The following is an 11,071-nucleotide window of genomic DNA, read 5'->3' as shown; positions in this document are numbered from 1 at the left end:
AGGAGGTGTGACACTTAGTCTTAGAGATTAAGTGTCATCACGACGTCTGTGGTGAAATTTTGGATCGTGACATTTAAGTAAAATTATTTTCAAATTTAGAAAGTTGTCATTCTTTTCGAAACAGACAAAAAAGAAATGTTGTCACAAATGAAACGGAGGGAGAATATCTTGTCCTCCCTTTAGAAGTGAACCTTTGATCTTACTTGACCGCTAACTATCAGTATTTCTTAATGACCGTATCATCTAGTCACCAAAAATCACATCATCGATACCATTTTCCTGGTGCAGATCCAATTATGATAATGTTAAGATCTGGTTTGTTTAAATTCTAATAAATTTACTTACTAAGGTTGTACAAAAATATGCCGCTAAAAGACGTATTGAAAGAATGGTTGGCTTATTTCCGCGTGTGCGCTACTTGGTTGATGGCGTTGTTGAAGTTATATTAATGTATACTAGTTCTAGTAGGACTTCATTTGAATATATTATGTATTATCCTCTATGTAAATTAGTGTTGTAATTGTTCACTTATAAATACACTAGATGAAACACTAGATGGCCAGTGCAAAAGCATGGGCATTTGTGCGAAATTGTTATATATGCAGAAGATAACATTATTGTTTAGTTAGACTATAAAAAAATTAAAAAAATAAAAACAGTACCACGAAGCTAAATATTAACATAATGTGCTTAATATTAACATAAAGTACATCATACATGTAGAGATGTATTTGCGGAACAAAGTTGTACAAGTACATTCTTTAGTTTGCTAGAAAGACCAAAACAATCAAAAGATTTGATAAAATCTGGAGTTCAAGAGGTGCAGCTAACAACACATGCTTCATCTTGGTATTTACTGAAAGACAAGAAAAAGCAAGCATTAGAATTAGAATATAGTATACCAAGCTAAATCCATGATGATCTACAATAAAAGCAATAGCAAAGACAAAATATTAACATAAAAAAATATTCGAAATTATTAATAGGTTTACACGCCTCTATATCTTACCTGAATATGTGCAGTGTTAAAAGTAGTCTACACAATAATTAGAGCCAGATTACGCTCTTGTAATTTAATAACAAAATCAATATACTCGTGAGAACCAAAAACTAAAGCAGACCTTATAATTGAAATTCCATTTCAATAATCCATATTCTTTGACTATCCGTAACACCAAAAGAGTTTCATAGTTTTTTCTCTTTTGATAGCGATATAGCAGACCATCTTTTCTTTAAGTAGGAACATGGTACTTGAACTAATAAGCATCATCAGAAAACAAAAGTATAAACTGGAAGCTAATAAACAACCTGTGGGCACAGAAAGAGACATGATTGCGCCAATCCATTGTTTCAGTTTTCCTGTAGCAAGCAACAAAATACATCATTAAAATTTATCTTATACTCAATTGAAGATGTTCCTCACTAGAATTTAAGAGCAACATAATAAGCTATATTACAAAACTACACAACTCCATAACAAAGATAAATTTTCAAAACTTCATTAATCAAACCTAACCCCACTCTCAACTCCAAAGGTAACAACAAAATTTGCACCTCAGCCTGCAGCAATTAGACATTTTTCTTCACATTTAGCTCCTAGAATCCTAAGTAAATTTCCTTCAATTTCATTCACAACTCCTATGCCTAAGGTAATTACTTCATTCTAAATCCAACCTTGCTCCTAACTCTACACCAAAGAAATACCATGCTCCAGAAATCTCAACCAAACTAAACCATAATTTTAAATTAGCACGACATTTGAAAGAAAAGATTGGCACTAAGTCTCTATTGGCTCCTCATTCTTCGGTATCCTCAAGGTTGACTCTGAAACTTTCACCCAAGCCAGCACTAAGGAAGTATATTCATCAATAGAAGGAAAATTATAAGACAACATGTTTTCGGGCAAAATGATTTATAAGGAAAATGATCTTACGAATTGTTGTAGTTTAAAATTAAGTGTGGTGGAAAAATAATATATAGGATTTATAGCAACTACTCACGACTGTTAGTAAAATTATTTACTCTTTCAAGTTTGCCAGAGTTATTTCATTTAGATAAATAAAGAACTTTTCTGTTTTATCCTTTAATGTGTTTGCTTTCAGATTAAGCTAGCGTTTGGCCATAGATTCCCAAATTTGTTCTGAAAAATCTGATTTGGGTGAAATTTGGTTTGAAGATGAAAATGTGTTTGGACATCAGTTTTCAAAATATATTTCCCAAATTTATTTTGGAAAAACATGAAACATGACTTATACTCACAAGTTCTAAAAATTATCACAAATACCTAACAGTACCATTATTAATAACATTCATTATATTATCGCAAACCATAGTCCTGAACATAAATAAATTTGATACAAAATTATCATTTTTACAATAAACTACATGATACACTATTAGGTGTCCGAGAAGACGAAGCAACATTGTTACAAAATAATAAATGATGGGCTCTTTTATAAAATACAAAAGTTTGGGACAATTTTTAAAAAAATGTTATAGTGATATTTTGGCCCAACTGGTTTTGGGATTTTGCCAAAATGTAGACAAAATCTATGACCAAACATGTGTTTGCCAAATAAAACCCAAATTTATTTTGGCAAAATTTATGGTCAAACGATTCCTAAATAAAGAGGCAAAATATTATACATCAAACCGCAGCAATTTACTACTATACTCTAAAAATAATTCAGCATAAAAAATGAAAAATAGCGAAAAACTATTCAGTGTAGTCGCAATCACAAAAATATACAATTTTGAGGAAAAAAAAGAAACCCAGTTGCAAAATTATTGACATGCATGTAAGCAAAATCACCAAAAAAAACTTCCCAAAAGTTGGAGGTGTCCTAAATTTTATCCAAAAATAGTAGACAGGAAGACCAAATTTGCAGGCAGTAACCACTATAAATTAACTTTGACTATTCATCCCAAGACATAGCTAACACATGCAACACATAGGACAACTCAGTCAAAATCAGGGAAGACCAAATCCTAAAATTAGAAGGTGAAAATTGAAACATAGAAAGCATGAATAAAGACACAAGAAAGAGGAAGAAGAAAAACAACCCTGCAAAAATTGAATAGCCAGATGGCTGGAAGAAATTGAAGGGAACGCCCCATTATTACAGCAAAAATAATGGAAAAAAAAAAGAGAGGAGGAAGAAGAAGAGCCATCTAAAGATTTAAGCTAAGAATCGGAAATAGAAGAAGAACCAAGCAGTTTGGAAAGAAAATGGAGCGCAAAGGAGTATCTTCTTTCATAGAAAAGTGCTGGATCTTAAAAACACTAGTAGCTGTTGCCCGTGCTACGCACCGGCCCAACATAGTAAAGTTTTGGAAGGGAGTTATTTCCAAAAGAATATTCTTCAAACCAAGTACAACACCCAATAAAAAAAGGAAGCACAACACCAAACCATAAGAAAAGACATCAGATCTGGCAAAACCCTAGACAATCTGCAACCAAGAAAGAATCGAAAAAAAGAAGTGAGAGATGCTTAAAGAAGCAGTTGGTAGCATTCTTCTGTTTTAACAATCTATCAATCTCATCTCTTGGATGTCGCTAATTGTTGTTGTTTGTCCAACAAACCAGTCTCACATTACTCCCTATAAGAATGAATGATTTCCACAAAAATCAAAGTAGTCGAGTTTCCACCTGCATCAAAGACATAGCAACTCAAACTATAGAGAACAAAAGGAACATTAATATAAAGAATCTTACAACTTTGATTAGTACGATTTTTAGAAATCAGAATTTCTAGACAAATTTGAAGTTAAAAGAACTATTTTATTGCCTAATGAACCTTGGTGAATATCAAATGACTTAATTGTAACCTGCATACATCAAAAGATTAGAAGCTACCTATATAGATTGTGGATGCTTCTATTCTATAGCAGATATTACATCTGCTAGACCTAAAAGTAACCTGTCAATGTTCTGAGCTTCCTAAACCATAGCAGAAGACTTATATGTACCCATGATTGTGCATAATACGACACTTTTATGTACAATATATATATATATATATATATATATATATATATATTGTACTTTCATTTTTATACTTTCTTACTAATTTTTCTTTTTGATACCAATATAATAGTAAAAGTAGAAGATTAAGTATAAAAATAAAAGTAGCAATAATTAAGTGGTTTTGAGATTATGTTGTTAAAATCCTACTCGGTACTCTCTCTCTCTTAATCTATAAAATTGTATTATTAATATTTTTTTAAATTTATGAACTGATATTACCCTTTTTTATAATTTAATATTCACTTTATTCATCATTTCTTCCCAATTGTTTAAAAGATCAGATCTGAATCAATCTTTTTCATAACATCTCTTTCTTTAACCACACCCTGGCCATAGTTAAATTCATTTGCCCTTTTAACGCCCTTGTTGCAATATTTGGATTTATGAACTTTTTAACTAGTTTCTCCTAGGAATTTATAGGTTAATCCATTAGAGCTATTAATAAATTGGGAAGATAAACCATATACTTAGAGCGATTTTATAAATATTTACAAGATATTAACATGAAATATAGACATAATATAAAACTGTAGATTAATAAGGGTAATAAAAAGGCTTAATTTATAAAACAGTAACTTACATACTTATAGGAGAGAGATTTCCCGTTTCGGTGAACCCGAAAGAGTTTACTGGATTTGAAAATAAACACTTGCACACCGGAACATAAGATTTATTTATCTTACAAACTTAATATAGGAACTAATATAGCATACATACAGAAATATTTTACAGAGAGGAGTTTGAGAAAGGTTGTGGATGGTGAATAGTTGAAGAGAGGTTTTGTTTTTCTTCTGATTGATTCTTTCATTCTATATTCTTTCTTCAGTCTCTCCTTTTTATAGCTGAAACTTTGAGCGGATTTAAAAACGGACTGTAAACTCTTTTAGAACTTTTTTCTTTTCAGCCTTGTCGGGTACTTCTTTGGGCCCCATCGTCACATGGCTTGAACAGAAATGATTCTCTTTTTATTTGTTATTTTGCAATTATTTTCTCCACTCGCTGATTATTTCAAAGTTTGTTGCAAGTCTTTTTCAGCTTTGTTGCGAGTCTTCTTCAGCTATTTCCAGTCTTCTTTTTCACATGTCTCAGTATTACTTACTTTATATCATTTCTCTTTTTGCTAGTTGTATTATTGTACTCTTGTATCAGATAGCAATTCTTCATTATTTGTTTCTTGTCCTTTGTCTTGTGTTTTTATGTGTCAAGATTGTGTAGTGCTACTGAATCAAAGCTCATCTCTGAATCATCGTTTGGATCTTGAGCATCTTGATAATAGTTTTCGTCTTCGTAATTATCATCTTCTCCTGATCTTTGGGACATTTCTGAACTATGATTTATTTCTGGACTAGGACTTTGACCATTTCTTTCTGGCTAGAATTTTTAATAATATGTTTGTCTTTCTTATCTTTGTCTTGAAAATACTTCTCTAATGTTTGTTTAACAATAATTTCTATTTTTTTCATTTTTTGAAGCTATTCCCTTTTTTCTTAATACTTCTCCTTGTATCAATATTTTTGGTAGTCTTCTTCTTAACTAGCTTGATGATCCTTCGTCTTCACCTTTTGGCAAAGTAACAGCCATAAACGGATTTTGATAAGTCTTTACCGGCTACCGTTTGAACCAGACTAGCTGTATCTTCATCCGATACTGTCACAACCCGAAATTTCCTACCGACGGGACTGTGATGGCGCCTAACATTTTACTTGCCAGGCAAGCCAACGTTAGAAAATCATTAAACCAATTCCTTATTTCCATTCAGTAAATAATAATAATTAACTAAAATGAAATATAATAAGTGCGGAATATCATAAAACTGTATTAATTACTACCACCCGGATCTGGAGTCACAATTCACGAGCATTCTAGAATTTACAACAAGTAATAGTCTGAAAAAAATACAACTGTCTGAATGAAAGAAAACAGTAGGACATAAAAAGATAGACAGGGACTTCAAGGTCTGTGAACGCCGACAGATCTACCTTGAGTCTCCGAACATCGGACCAATAGCAAATCTCGATCAACCTGAGCCGGTATCAAAATCTGCACAGAAAGTGAAGAGTGCAGCATCAGTACAACCGACCCTATGTACTGGTAAGTGTCGAGCCTAACCTCGACGAAATAGTGACGAGGCTAAGGCAAGGCACCTACAATCAACTTATACAATTTAACAATATATACGCAAATAATAGGAATGAAGAACTAAACAGGAAATGTCGGGAGGGGAGACATACTGAGGGGAATACAAGATAAAGAACTACAACAGAATGATCACTAGAGCAGTCAATATACCATGAATCAACAAGAATAATGAATACAGTAAATAAAAATGCACGGCATCACCCTTCGTGCTTTTACTCTCATATTATGGCACGACATCACCCTTCGTGCATTAACACTCATAATATGGAACGACATCACTCTTCATGAATTAACACTCATAATATGGCACGGCATCACCCTTCGTGCATTAACAGTCACAATATGGCACGACATCACCCTTCGTGCATTAACACTCTCCCTTACCATAATGCAATGCATAAATAACAACAGGGAGATAGAAGAACAAGTACAAACCTTACTTCAACATTTGGTTCCATAATATCAATATCAACTTGAAATAAAAACTCAATTATCATCAGAAAATTCCGTAAACATGATAAGAATGATAATTTGAACAACACTAGTATAACACGTAGTAATTTGGCATAGGAATGAGACAATATCAGAAAAACAGAAAAACATGAAAAAATAGGTAAATTGGCGGCGCATAGGTACACGTCACCTCACATATATGCCGCGCACATGAATTTCACTTAGCAAATAATCTAAGGTTCCTAATTCCCTCAAGTTAGGGTTAAACACAACGCTTACCTCGTTCCGAAGGCCACTTAATTCTCAATCATAGTTTTTCCTTTGAAATTCACCTCTAAACCACTCGTATCTATTCAAAAATGACTCAATAATATCAAATATTGCTAAAGGAATCAATTATATTTCATAAATTAATTTTTTTAATTTTTCCTCCAAAAAGTCGAAAAATTGACCCCGGGCCCGCTTGGTCAAAAACCGAGGTTCGGACCAATTGTTTTTTACCCATTTACCCCCGAGCCCGAATATGTAATTAGTTTTGGAATCCGACCTCAAATTGAGGTATAAATTCCCAAATTCCCTATTTTCTACCCTAACCCCTAATTCTATCATGAAAACTCTAGATTTTAGGTTGAAAATTCAAGAAATGTAATGGGTAACTGAAAGAAAATGGTTTAGAATCACTTACCAATAATTTGGGGAAGGAATGACTCTTGAAAAATCGCCGATCACCGTTTAGTTTTTGAGAAAAATGAGTTTTTTGGCAAAAATCTCATTTTGGATTCTGTTAAGTGCTCTGGGCGACAGTGTTCATCGCGTTCGCGAGAGCACTGTCACGTTCGCGAAGTGTATGTCCTGCCAAGCCTTCACGTTCGCGAGGCAATGCTCGCGTTCGCGTAGGCTACCCTTCCCTGGTCTTCGTGTTCGCGAGACATTGTTCGCGTTCGCGATGAAGAAAAGGCTGACTCCCCCTCCCCAGTGCCTAACGCTACGCGTTCACAATGGGCTTGTCGAGTTCGCGAAGGGTAACGCCCCCATCGCTTCGCGTTCGCGACCAAGCCTTTGCGTTCCTATAATACGCCCAGGTCCTATAATTTGATACGGAGCTACCGGGACCGTCAAAGCACAGATCCGGGCCCATTTACCAAAAATATTGACCGAAGTCAAGTAAAATCAACTTTTAAGGCAAAAATTCTTATTTTCATTAGTTTTCAACATAAAAGCTTTCCAGAAACCTATCCGAACTGCACACGCAAATCGATGAGGGTAAAAATGAGACTTTTAAGGCTTAAGAGCGCAGATTCGAGTTCTAAAACATAAGATGACCTTTTAGGTCATCACATTCTCCACCTCTAAAACAACCATTCGTCCTCGAACGGACATAGAAAAATACCTGGGCTGGTGAAAAGGTGGGGATAGCTACTCTGCAAATCGGACTCGGACTCCCTGCCGGTCTAGAATGGCCACCGGCTCCTCCTCGTAAGTCAAATCCTCATCTAACTTGACAGAGCTAAAATCTAACACGTGGGACGGGTCACCATGATATTTCCAGAGCATAGACACATGGAATACCGGATGAACTGAGGATAACCCTGGAGGCAACACAAGTCAATAAGCTACCTCCCCCAATCTCTCGAGGATCTCAAATGGCCCGATATACATAGGGCTCAACTTGCCCTTCTTCCCAAATCTCATAACACCCTTCATGGGCGATACCCGAAGCAATATTCTTCTCCAACCATGAATGCAATATCACGAACTTTACGGTCAGCATAACTCTTTTGCCTGGACTGAGCTGTACGAAGTCGATCCTGTATAATCTTGACCTTGTCCAAGGCCTCCTGAACTAAATTTGTACCCAATAACCGAGCCTCCCCCGGCTCAAACCACCCAACTGGCGACCTACATCGTCTACCATATAATGCCTCATAGGGAGCCATCTGAATGCTCGACTGGTAGCTATTATTGTAGGCAAACTCTGCTAACGGCAAAAACTGATCCCAAGAACCTCCAAAGTCAATAACATAGGCGAGAAGCATATCCTCCAAGATCTAAATAGTATGCTCGGACTGCCCGTCCGTCTGAGGATGAAATGCTGTGCTCAACTCAACCCGCGTACCCAACTCACGCTGAACTACCCTCCAAAAGTGCGAGGTAAATTGCGTACCTTGATCAGAAATGATAAACACGGGCACACCGTGAAGACGGACGATCTCACGAATATAAATCTCTGCCAACCGCTCCGAGGAATAGGTAACTGCCACAGGAATGAAATGCGCTGACTTAGTTAGCCTGTCCACAATGACCCAAACTGCATCGAACTTCCTCTGAGTTCGTGGGAGTCCAAAAACAAAGTCCATAGTGATATGCTCCCACTTCCACTCAGGAATATCTAACCTCTGAAGTAAACCACCAGGTCTTTGATGCTCACACTTTACCTACTGGCAATTTAGGCACCGAGCTACATAGGCAACTATGTCCTTCTTCATTTTCCTTCACCAATAATGCTGCCTCAAGTCCTGATAAATCTTGGCGGTGCCCGGATGAATAGAATATCGGGAACTGTGGGACTCCTCAAGGATCAACTCATGAAGTCTATCCACATTAGGCACAAAAATATGACCCTGCATCCTAAAAACTCCATCATCTCCAACAGTAACCTACTTAGCACCACCGTGCCGCACTGTGTCTCTAAGGACAAGTAAATGCGGATCGTCATCCTGCCGATCTCTGATGCGCTCAAACAAGGAATATCGAGCTACTGTACGAGCTAGAACACGGTTGGGCTCAGAAACATCTAACCTCACGAACTGGTTGGCCAAAGCCTGAACATCCAATGCAAGCGGTCTCTCACCAACTGGAATATATGCAAGGCTACCCATACTGACTGACTTTCTACTCAAAGCATCGGCCACCACATTGGCTTTCCCGGGATGATAAAATATAGTGGTATCATAGTCTTTCAATAGCTCCAGCCACCTCCTCTGCCTCAAATTGAGTTTCTTATGCTTGAACAAATACTGCAAGCTCTGATGATCAGTGAATAGCTCACATGGCACGCCATAAAGATAGTGCCTCTAAATCTTCAGCGCGTGAACAATGGTTGCCTGCTCTAGATCATGAACATGGTAATTCTTCTCGTGAACCTTCAACTGCCATGAAGCATATGCAATAACCTTGCCACCATGCATCAATACCGCACCCAGACCAATACGAGATGCATCACAATATACTGTATAAGATCTTAAACCTGTGGGTAACACCAATACTGGTGCCATAGTCAAACCTGTCTTGAGCTTCTGAAAGCTCGCTTCACACTCATTTGACCACCTGAACGGGGCACCCTTCTGGGTCAATCTGGTCAACGGGGCTGCTATGGATGAAAACTACTCCACAAATCGACGGTAATAGCCCGCCAAACCCAGGAAACTACGGATATCTGTAGTTGATGTGGGTCTAGGACAATCCTGAACTGCCTCAATCTTCTTAGGATCCACCTGGATATCCTCTACTGTTACAACGTGACCCAATAAAGCAACTGAACTCAACCAAAACTCACATTTTGAGACCTTAGCATATAACTGGCTGTCTTTCAGAGTCTGAAGAACGATCCGAATATGCTGCTCATGCTCCTCTCGACTGTGGAAGTAGATCAAGATATCATCAATAAACACAACCACAAAGGAATCCAAGTAGGGTTTGAACACCCGATTCATAAATCCATGAATGCTGCTGGGGCATTTGTCAGCCCAAATGACATCACTAGAAACTCATAATGCCCATACCGAGTCCGAAAAGCTGTCTTAGGAACATCGGATGCCCTAATCCTCAACTGATGGTACCCAGATCTCAAATCAATCTTTGAAAACACCTTGGCACCCTGAAGCCGATCAAATAAATCATCAATCCTCGGCAATGGATACTTGTTCTTGACGGTGACTTTGTTCAAATGCTGATGATCTATACACATCCTCATCGATCCATCTTTCTTCTTCACAAACAACACAGGTGCACCCCAGGGTGAGACATTAGGTCTAATGAAGCCCTTATCAAGAAAATCTTGCAACTGCTCCTTCAATTCTTTTAACTCTGGAGGGGCCATGTAGTATGGCGGAATGGAAATGGGTTAGGTTCCCGGAGCCAAATCAATGCAGAAATCAATATCCCTATCTGGTGGCATCCCCGACAGGTCTGCAGGAAACACCTCTGGAAACTCACGAACAACCGGCACTGAATACATGGAAGGAACCTCCGCACTAGAATCGCGGACATAAGCCAAATAAGCTAGAAACCCCTTCTCGACCATATGTCGAGCCTTCACATAAGATATAACCCTGCTGGCAGGATGGCCAACATTCCCTCTCCACTATAATCGAGGCAACCCCTGCAAGGCTAAGGTCACCGTCTTGGTGTGATAATCTAATATAGCATGATAAGGTGACAGCCAATCCATAC

General features: G+C 37.3%; 1 long non-coding RNA gene across 2 annotated transcripts; it reads right to left on the bottom strand.

The window, feature by feature from the left end:
* Positions 1–670: 670 nt before the first annotated feature.
* LOC108944624 (uncharacterized) lies at positions 671–4,811 on the bottom strand. Of its 2 annotated transcripts, none has more exons than XR_011410631.1 (3): positions 4,608–4,811; positions 1,309–3,649; positions 671–856 (listed from the first exon to the last, which is right to left on the bottom strand). It is a non-coding gene; the product is annotated as an uncharacterized lncRNA (long non-coding RNA). The 2 variants fall into 2 exon arrangements; XR_011410632.1 differs by lacking the exon at positions 4,608–4,811 and adding an exon at positions 3,857–3,961.
* Positions 4,812–11,071: the final 6,260 nt, after the last annotated feature.

This window comes from Nicotiana tomentosiformis, chromosome 8 (genome assembly GCF_000390325.3).
Source record: "Nicotiana tomentosiformis chromosome 8, ASM39032v3, whole genome shotgun sequence".
In the NCBI taxonomy this organism is placed as follows: Eukaryota; Viridiplantae; Streptophyta; class Magnoliopsida; order Solanales; family Solanaceae; genus Nicotiana; species Nicotiana tomentosiformis.
This window is presented reverse-complemented; position numbering and strand designations above follow the sequence as displayed.